Consider the following 11,130-nt stretch of genomic DNA (forward strand, 5'->3'; position numbering starts at 1 on the left):
TTTCGTACTTAGGGCATAGACACTGATTCTACCAGTGAAGTGTTTAAGATTTTGATATGGAAGAGCGGAACTTGAGGACCATGTGCCATACAGAATCCATTCTTTTCTGTCAAGGGAAACTGGCTTTTAGCGAAATCAGTGGTTCAGATTCTGCTTTTTGGTGTTAGTATCAGTGGTTTGAACTACATTGTGTGTTCCCAATGGTGTCATCTGAAATATCTCCACTGGAGACAGTCCCACTAGTTTGGGTGTTGTTTTTGTTGGCAGAAGCCTCAAGACCGACTATCTGGTCCTCCTAGAGAGTATAGGAGTCACATCTGTATTTTTACACTTTTTTTTTTTCTTGGTAGCTGTTCTTTCTCAGATCACTTACACTGGGCCAGCTGCCATGCTATTCTATGGGAAGGATCACGTGAAAAAGAAGTGAGGCTTCTGGCTAACAGATAAATGAGTGATAAATGAGCTTGGAAGTGAATCCACCAGCCCCAGTCAAACCTTCAAATGACCGCAGGTCTGGCCAACATCTTGATTATAAACCACGTAAGTGTCCCTGTACCAGAATCATTTCATTAAGCTGCTGCCAAATTCCTGACCCACAGACACTGAGATAATAAATGCTTGTTGTTTTAAGACATTAAATTTTCAGGTAATTTGTTACGCAACAATCGATAACAAATGCAAGCAGATATAATGAAATGAGAAATTCCAGGATAATTAAGGAGGCATTGTTCAAAAGATTGCTAGAATAGCTGAATTCCCAGGTTCACATGGTATCTAATTTACTACTTATGTCTATCTCCTTTCTGCTGGCTGGATTCAATGCCAGCACCAGGGAAGCAGTTGGTTGCATGTGTCTGCCTCCCCTAGGGAACTCACAGGCAGAGCAGCTGTTCATGCTGCACTCTACTAAAGCAGTCTACCCTGACATTGGATATGCTGGACCCTCAGGCACTACTACATGCCTGGAGGCCTATAGAGCTTGTGGTATACAAGGAACTCGTCAAACATTATGATGAACAAGGATGTTATTCCATGTTTTTGCAAGACTAAGGGTATTGAGATTTACCCAGGATATGGAAGACTCAATGGCCGTAGACTGCCTTGTGAACTGAGCCCTATCTCAGAAGATAGAGTGGAGGTATGATCATATTTATGCCTTGAAGATATCGATTGATTACACTGGCTGCATTCTCTATCCCCTACACCCCATTTCTTTCCATCTTTCACCAAATAGTCCAGAAAACAGACTCCCTCAAATATTGTTTTTGCAGATTAAATTGTCATTACCTTTAGATGAGCCATTACCCAATTTGCCAATGACTTTGTCTCCGTTCTCTTTCACCTTGAGTTGTGTGCAGAATTAAGCCCTGGTGAATGAACTGGTTCACTTTCCTATACCACGTGATCAAATTCCTCATCTTTGTTGATTTCTGATGCATTCTCCCAGCAAGTTCTTGTCTTGTTTTCTTTGTATTCTCCATCTTCAACTCTTTAAGTACAATAATTATAATGATAGTAAAATTTATGACTAATGTTTTTGATATTTTGAATTAATAAGAGTGTTCAAATACAGCTTTATTAAGAATGGGAAAATAGACTATTGGACAGTCTGGCAATACAGACTTGAGACTCACCTTCATAGACATGATATTTGAAGATGGTTGCATATAAGATCACGGGGAACAAGGACAGAAAGAAAAAGAGGCACAGAGAATTAGACTTAGTACACCTTTTCAGGGAGTTGAAGAAAAAGTTAGAAAAAAAATAAGATTCATTTAAGCCACATATTATTACTTAATATCTGTCCTTTACCAGGGCAACTAAAAAGGAATTATAATAATTGAAACTGATTTTCAGTTGTACTTATTTCTTTTTACCTTTCTAATAAGGAAACTAAGTTGCTAAGTATTGACAGAGAAAAGATCATTAGAGATCTGTGTAACATATTTGCTGGGCAATTGGTCATTGGAAAAAAGTCAGTTTATTGTTTTTGTTTATTTTATTTAAATCCAAGTTAATTAACATATAGTGTGATAATGGTTTCAGGATCAGAATTTAGTAACTCTTCACTTAGATATAACACCCAGTGCCAGTTTATTGTTAATCAAGCAGTAATTTGAATGTTTTATTAGGTGAGTAGGAGTTCGATATCACTGTTAAAAGTTAACTGCTATTGTTCAAAGATGGAATAATCTCTGATAAAATTAAAAATTTAAGTTTCCTTATATAGAGAAAAACACAAGTGATTCCTATTCCTCAGGAAATCTATCTGCTGTGAAAGCATAATTTCAACATTCAAGAAGAGAAAAGCTAGTCTTAAATTCCTTTCAGATCAAATTAAATCAGCAGATGGGTTGTATTATGAAATGAAAAGAAGGCAAAAAGAACTTGTCAAATGTGTTGTTCATGAAAATGGTTTAGAAAAATTAATGTAAATGAAATTTTTACATAAATTCATTTCATAAGTTTTATGGGCAGAGGACAAGGTTTTTGGTGGAAGAAATATTAAGAAAAATTCAAAATGAAGAAAAATATTTAAAATATTTTTGTTTATTCTAATGGAGCAAATGAATGTGAGGAGTTTAAATTACTGTAAAAGTCTATGAAGTTAACAGTGATTTGGAAGCCGTGATAGGTAGAATAATAGCTTCCCCCCCAAATATGCCCAATGCCTTAGTTCTTGGAACCTGTGAATATGTTACCTTACATGGCAAAAGAGACCTTGTAGATGTGGTTAAAGAAACAGACCTTCAAATGGGGTGATTATCCTGGATCACTTGTGTGTACTCAGTCTAAAGAGATGACTCCATAAAAGTAGAGAGACTTTCCTGGCTGGGTCAAAGAGAAAAGAAAGATAAAGAGGAGAGATTTGAAGCTAGGGAAGGACCTGACCCCCCCCATTGCCAGTTTTGAAGAGCCAAGAAATGCAATAGCCTTGAGAAGCTAGAGACAGTCCTCAGCTGACAGCCAGTCAACATTGGTCCTACAACTATAGGGAACTGAATTCTGCTAACAACCTGAATGAGCAAGGACATGGATCCTGCCCTCAAGACTCCAGAAAGGAACACAGCTTTGACTTTAGGCTGGTGAGACCCATGTTAGACTTCTGACCTATAGAGCTGTAAGATAGTACATTGTGTTGTGTTAAGCCACTAAATGTGTAGCAATTTGTTAGAGAAGCAATGGAAAAGTAGCACAACAATTTTATTGAAAATATAAATAACTATTAAATAAATGGCCTTCAGTAAATATCCCAGTCTATACAAGTATGTACTAAAGCCCTCTATATACCTTTTAGTGGAGCTGACTTTTAGCTTCCAATTAAAAACAAAATCTAATCCAATTCCTAAAGTGACTATCATTGTTTTGAATTATAGTTTAACTAAAGAAGATAACACTGAAATCATGTTTTCAGTTGTTATTACAAATCATTAACAATAATGAATCAGGTTTATTCTCTAGCTTTCTCATACCTACCAAAATTTATTTGTGAAAGGAAAAATTCACCCCGTAAGAATTTCTGTAAAATGATGACATAGATGGACACTGTGTTATAGATGGACAACCAACTAAGTTGGTTATATATGCATATCTAATGGTTTTCTTGGCTATGCTAAGAAGGCTGACACATAAGGTCACTATATATTCCCTTCCACTAGAGAATAGAAATTCAGCTTAACTCAATAATTTGTTAATGCCTGCAGTATGGCATTGCAGAATGAGCATGGTTCTGGGAATCAGAAATCACTGGTTGAATCCCATATTCACCAGATATTGTGTCAGACAAGTCAGTGAATCTCTCTGAATGACAGTTTCCTAATTTATGATATGGGAATAACATCTACCTTATAAGTTTATTCTTGAAATAGAATGAAATTTCTCTTTAAATAATATACTGTCATCATAATGTATAGTATTATATACAAACACTGAGTGCCAATGTGTTATTTTGGGACTTACCACCAGGCACTAGAGAAAATGGTACCAAAAATATAGAAAATAAAACTTGAGTGGAGTCAAGGAGGGAAGCAAGGTGGAGGTGGTAGGAATGTTTCCCATCAAACTGGAAAACTGACCAGAGCAGCAGAAGGGATGCTGGCAGCCCAGGAGATTGAGATCAAAATAAAGAAGGAATCTCAAATTCTACCCAACTGGCGCCAAATTTCCTGAGATATCTAGAGGAGAGGGACTCCTGATTTGAGTCCTTTGGGCAGTGCTGGTTTTTAGGGTCAGCTTGGGAAGCTTCTGCCAAGGGCTTACTCAGACTCCAACGTGTCTAAATTCAACTTAGAGGACAAGGACTGCTGATGTACCACCTGGTCTGGATCTTATTGATTCCAGGGATGGGTAGAGCTGAGCATCTTGGGAGCAGTCGTCATCAGAGCCTCTGAGGCAGGACTGAGGGGATAGATGGGATATGAACTGAGGGAAACACAACTGAAGTCTGGACCTCTGTGTATCAATTGGATCATATTAATAGCCATTACTTGGTATTTCTTTACCTGTGACCTCACCTAAATAATGCAGTTATCTTTCTGCAGCTTTAACTCTTTAGGTTAGTTTTAATTTTAAGGTTGAATAAATAGATATATATATATATTTTTTAAGAAATAGATCTAATTTAAGCAAAAAGAGGGATTTTGTTTGCAGAAACTGAAATGGTACACAAAACCTCAGGATGAGATAACAGGGACTCAGAATATATGTCTAACAAAAGAAGTGAGGGGATAAAGGTATCTGCTTTAGACTTTTGGGTGGTTTTTTATTTCTGTTTTCTCTGCATACCTAATTCCATCACTTCTCTATTCTGGCAGAAAAATTTGGTTTCTAACAACTTTTGAGTTTTATATAAAATATATTCAGCCACCCAGAAAGTCTCCTATTACCAGTTCAAAAATCCCTGGGGCAAGAGCTGCCAAAAGCCAAAGCTATAATAATTTGAGCAACCAAAAATATAGCGTTGACTTGTAGCTCAAAGTATAAAATAAATACCCATGAATTCACACTAATATAAATAAATGATGAAAGAAAGAGAAAGAAATAGAGACAGATCTCCTCTATAGAAAAATTTCAAATGATTTATGTAGATAAAAGAGTTAAAGAGTTAAAGAGATAAAAGAGTTAAAGAGTCAATCAGAGATGAAGAGTGCAATATACACTCTTGATGCAATGAGCAGCATGTTAGAAGAAGCAGAGGGATGAATTAATGACAAAGTAATGATAAAATAAAGACAAACTAATGGCAAGCAATGAAGCTGAACAAAAGAGAGAAAGAAATATGCTAAATGAGAATAGACTTAGGGAACTCAGTGACTCCATCAAACATAATAGCATTACACTATAGGAGTCCCACAAGATGAAGAGAGATAATGGGGAGAAAATAATTTATTTGAAGAAATAATAGCCGAAAATTTCTGTAATCTAGGGAAGGAAAGACATCCAGATCCAGGAAGCACAGAGAACTCCCATAAAAATCAACAAAAGCAGTCCAACACCAAGAGATACGGTAATTAAATTTGCAAAATATAGTGATAAAGAAAAATCTTAAAAGCAGCAGGACAAAAGAAGTCATTAACTTACAAAAGAAATCCCATAAGGCCAGCTAGAGATTTTTCAACAGAATGTGGCAAGCCAGGCAGGAGTGGCATGATATATTCAAAGAGCTGAATGGGAAAAATCTGCAGCCAAGAATACTCTACCCAGCAAGGCTATCATTCAGAATAGAAAGAGAGATAAAGAGTTTCCCAGATAAGCTAAAACTAAAGGAGTTTGTGATCACTAAACCAACCCTGCAAGAAAGACTAAAGGGGACTCTGAGTGGAAAGGAGAGACGAAAAGTGACAGTGTAATGGCAGGAAACACAAAAGTAGTAAAAATGAATATTTCTACAGTAAAAAATATTTCTGTAAAAGTCAGTCTAGGAACTCACACAAAAAAGGATATAAAATATAATAACAAAGACCAATGTGGGGAGGTGAGGATCAAAGAGTGCGTTCAAACTTAAACAACCATCAACTTAATATAGACTGCTATTTGCAGAAGAGGTTATATACAAACTTATTGGTAACCACATATCAAAAAATCATTAATAAACATGCAAAAAATAAAGAGAAAGAAATCCAAATATATCACTAAAGAAAATCAGCAAAACATGAAAGACAAGAAAAGATTAGAGAAAAATCTCTAGAAACAACCACAAAACAAGTAATAAAATGGCAACAAATACATATCTACCAATAATTACTTTGAATTTAAATGAACTAAATGCTCTAATCAAAAGACATAGGATGTCAGAATGGATAAAAAGTAAAATAAAATAAAATAAAATAAAATAAAATAAAATAAAATACAAAACCCATCTATATGCTACCTAGAAGAGACTCATTTTAGACCTAAAGGCATCTAAAGACTGAAAGTGAGGGGATGGAGAAACATTCATCATGCACATTGATGTCAAAAGAAAGACAGAATAGCAATACTTTGTTATCAAACTAGATTTCAGAACAAAGACTATAACAAGAGACAAAGAAGAGTACTATATAATAATAAAGGGGACAGTTCAACAAGAAGATATAACAATTATAAATATTTATGCACACAACATGGGAACACCTAAATATATAAAGCAATTAATAACAAACATAAAAGAACTAATTGATAATAACACATGATTTTAATACACTACTTACATCAATGAACAGATCATCTAAGCGGAAAATCAACAAGGAAACTATGGCTTTGAATGAACAGAAAATCAACAAGGAAACCATGGCTTTGAATGACACACTGGACTAGATGGACTTTACAGATATATTCAGAATATTGCATCCTAAAACAGCAGGATACACATTCTTTTCAAATGCATGTGGAATATGCTCCAGAATAGATCACATATTGGGTCACAAAACAGGCCTCAACAAATACACAAGATGAATTCATACCCAGCATCTTTTCTGACCACAATGTTATGAAACTAGAAGTCAGCCATAAGAAAAAAATTTGGAAAGACCACAAATACATTGAAGTTAAACAACATGCTACTAAACAATAAATGGGTCAACCAGGAAATTAAAGAAGTAAAAAGTATGTGGAAACAATGAACATGAGAACACAAAGTTCTAAAACCTTTAGGATATAGCAAAAATTGTTCTAAGAGGGACGTATATAGCAATACAGGTCTTACCTCAAGAAGCAAGAAAAATCTCAAACAAACTAACCTCACACCTAAAGGAGCTAGAAAAAGAAAAGCAAAGTCTAAAGGCAGCAGAAGGAAGGAAATAATAAACATTAGAGTAGAAATAAATGATATAAAAATTAAAACAAAACAAAACACTAGAACAGATCAATGAAACCAGGAGCTGGTTCTTTGAAAAGATTAATAAAATTGCTAAGCCTCTAGCCAGACTTATCAAAAAGAAAAGAGAAAGGACCCAAATAAATAAAATCACAAATGAGAGAAGAGAAATAGCAACCAATATCACAGAAACACAATTATAAGAGAATATTATGAAAAACTATATGCCAACAAATTGGACAATTCAGAAGAAATGGATAAATTCCTAGAAACATAAGTTATTGAAACTGATACAGGAAGAAATAGAAAACTTGAACACACTGATACCTAGCAAAGAAATTAAATCAGTAATCAAAAATATCCCAACAACCTGAAGTCCAGGACCAGATGGCTTGAAAAGCAAATGCTACCAAAAGTTAATACCTATCTTTGACATTGGCCATAGTGACTTCTTTGATATGTCTCCTGAGAAAAGGGAAAGAAAAACAAAAATAACTATTGAGACTGCATCAAAATAAAAAGCTTCTGCACAGTGAAGAAAACAATCAACAAAATGACAAGACAACCTATGGAATGGGAGAAGATATTTACAAATGACGTATCTGACAAAATATCCAAAATACATAAAGAACTTATAAAACTCAACACTAAAAAACAAATAATCCAATTAAAAAATGGGCAGAAGTTATGAACAAACATTTTTCCAAAGAAGACTCCAGATAGCCAACAGACAAATGAAAATATTACTTATCATCAGGGAAATGCAAATCAAAACTATAATGAGATATTACCTTACACCTGTCAGAATGGCTACAATCAGCAACAAAAGAATCAAGAGAAAAAGGAACCCTCTTGCCCTGTTGGTGGTAATGAAAATTGGTGCAGCCACTCTAGAAAACAGTATGGAGGTTCCTCAAAAAGTTAAAAATAGAACTACCCTATGATCCAGCAATTGCACTACTAGGTTTTTACCCAAAGGATACAAAAATACTAATTGAAAGGGATACATGTACCCTGATGTTTATAGCAGCGTTATCTACAATTGCCAAATTATAGAAACAGCTCAAGCACCCGTTGACTGAGGAATGGATAAAAAAGATGTCACACACACACACACACACACACACACACACACACACACACACGAATATTGTTTAGCATAAAAAAGAATGAAACCTCGCCATTTGCAATGACATGGATGGAGCTAGAGGATATTATGCTAAACAAAATAAGTCAGAGAAAGACAAATACCATATGATTTCATTCATATGTGGAATTCAAGAAACAAAACAAATGAGCAAAGGAGAAAAAGAGAGAGAAAAGCAAACCAAGAAACAGACTCTTAACTATAGAGAACAAACTGATGGTTACTAGAAGGTCAGTGGGTGGAGGATGGGTTAAATAGATGATGAGGATTAAGGAATGCACTTGTTGTGATGAACACCAGGTGTTGCATGGAAGTGTTAATTTACCATATTGTATGCCTGAAATGAATATTACACTCTATGTTAACTAAGTGGAATATATTTTTTAATGTTTAATTTTATTAAAAATAATTTTTTTAATGTTTATTTTGAGAGAGAGACAGAGAGAGAGGGAGAGAGAGAAAGCATGTGCACAAGCAGGAGAGGGGCAGAGAAAGAGAGAGGGAGAGAGAGAGAATCCCAAGCAGGCTCCATGCTGTCATCACAAAGCCTGATGTGGGGTTTGATCTCATTAACTGTGAGATCATAACCTGAGCTGAAGTCAACAGCTGGACGCTCAACTGAGCCACCCAGGCACCCCTCCTAACTGGAATTTAATAAAATCTTAAAATAAATAAAGATTGCCCTGAGTTCTCAGCACAGGAATGAAGACACCCCTAGACACATTGTTGTCAAAACTCAGATTACTAAGGATAAAGAGAAGACTCAAAGTTTTCTTGAGAAAAAATAAAAATGACCCACAGAAAAATGACAAATCTGGTATCACGTTTCCCATCAACACTATTGAATGTTACAAGACAGTGAAGAACTACTTTAAAGTTAAAACGGGCAATGTCACAAGATTTATAAAATATTTCCTCTACCTGAAAGGAAAGCTATTTGAGTTTGGACTATATCCAAACAAGAAAGAAAATGAAGACAGAAAACATTTTGGCATCCTTTGAAATAGTGGAGCCAATTTGTCTCTAGAAGAGCAGTGAAGGGAAAGCCCAGAAATGCAGTTAGGAGGCAGACCTGGCATTCAGCCAGTCCAAACTGACGCATCAGGAGAAATAGTGATGCAATAGAACATTTATAATTTTATACACATTGGTACTGAGATACAGGCAAGAAAAACTCACCGCAATTAGAAAATTGAAGGCAAAACCTGCGAAAAACACATGACAACAATCAATCGACACTGCTCGGACCTGCATGGAATCATATTTATATTCTTAATATTCTTATCGACTTACATCTTTTATATCAACTTACAGATAAAGCATGGAGGAATTAATCCTATATAAATACTATTAATCTTAACGTTGCAAAAGTTATCGTGTAGATGATAGTAGTTGTAGGGGAAAAGAACAGTGTAATGCTGAAAGGAAAATTATGGTCATTAATATCATTTTAAAACTGGGAAGAAAAATTATGGATGCAGCATGTTGGGGTTTGCCTTGGTATCTGGCCAAGGTATGCATTTGGTTTAGTGCTCTAAAATATACTGTTCACAGCTGGTGAAATAAGGAATGGAGATACTAGTATTTTATGAAAGATACATGAGGAACACAAAATAGAAATATAACAACTGGTTGTAAGGGGGTTGGTGGTAAGCCAGCTCATCCCTCATTTATTATAATAGATTATATCTAAAATTTATAAATCAGGAAATAGGATGAGAAGTGTATTATTAAAAGACATGGGAGTAAAAAGCAAAAATGACATAAGGGAAGAATAAATGTTTCTAGGAAATGGGGCTTATAGATTGGAAAAGATGGAACAGTGTATATATTAAATTAATAAAGGGGAAACATCTTTAGAAGAGATGATGAAAGAGCCAAAATATGTTTGGTGGAGGTGAAAGAATTATATTGATAGATCTTACTATAATTCATCTGAGAGAGGAAACTGTGTTTAGAAAACTCTTTTGATAAATTGCTTACAGCTGAAGTTCCTTTTGGCTTCTTCTAGTAATTGCGCATACTATTTATATTCTTCTAGTATTTCACTTCATTTATTTTAATTTTAAAAATATTATACAAATGAAATGTGCCTCTTGTTATCAGTCTGGGTCTCAGTAAGGACAGCATATTCAATAGGAAGTTCAAGGAATGTTTATTTACAAAGGTGCAAGAAGGGAAACCATTAGGAATGGTTCATTGATCTGCAGCTTAATAGCAACCTACATGTCATTACCCCCTAGGTCTAAAGCAACAAGGAGAGACAATGGTTTTTAGAGCTTGGAAAGAAAAAGTTGTATGGAGTATCATTACAAATGGGGCATTGACATTTGGATGGAGGCTACAGCCAGCTGAAGGTGACATTGCAAGAAGAGATTTAAAGGAACAAGTATACTAGGTTTTACTCTCTTGCCTCCATAAATGCTCCTACGAGGGATTTCCATTGATAGAAGCCGATTAAAAGAGAGAAGCCATGGAGATATTGTTATAGATCAGCTCCTTGGGACAGAGAGAGAAGTGCGGATTAGATCTACAGGGGAAAATGGAGGATTTTCATATAGAGCAATCCTTAGGCCCCTCTACATTTAGTATTTTACTTTCTTTTCCCTATCTCCCTTTCTTTTTTTCCTTCTTTCTTCCTTTTTCTTTCTTTCTTTCTTTCTTTCTTTCTTTCTTTCTTTCTTTCTTT

General features: G+C 35.1%; 1 pseudogene; it reads right to left on the reverse strand.

Annotated features, from left to right (window-relative positions):
* Positions 1-1,392: 1,392 nt before the first annotated feature.
* The window catches only part of LOC121036481 (ribosome production factor 1-like), a 20,682-nt pseudogene continuing 10,944 nt past the window's right edge, over positions 1,393-11,130 (reverse strand).

Source organism: Herpailurus yagouaroundi, unplaced genomic scaffold, assembly GCF_014898765.1.
Source record: "Herpailurus yagouaroundi ecotype Mexico unplaced genomic scaffold, PumYag 162, whole genome shotgun sequence".
Classification (NCBI taxonomy): domain Eukaryota; kingdom Metazoa; phylum Chordata; class Mammalia; order Carnivora; family Felidae; genus Herpailurus; species Herpailurus yagouaroundi.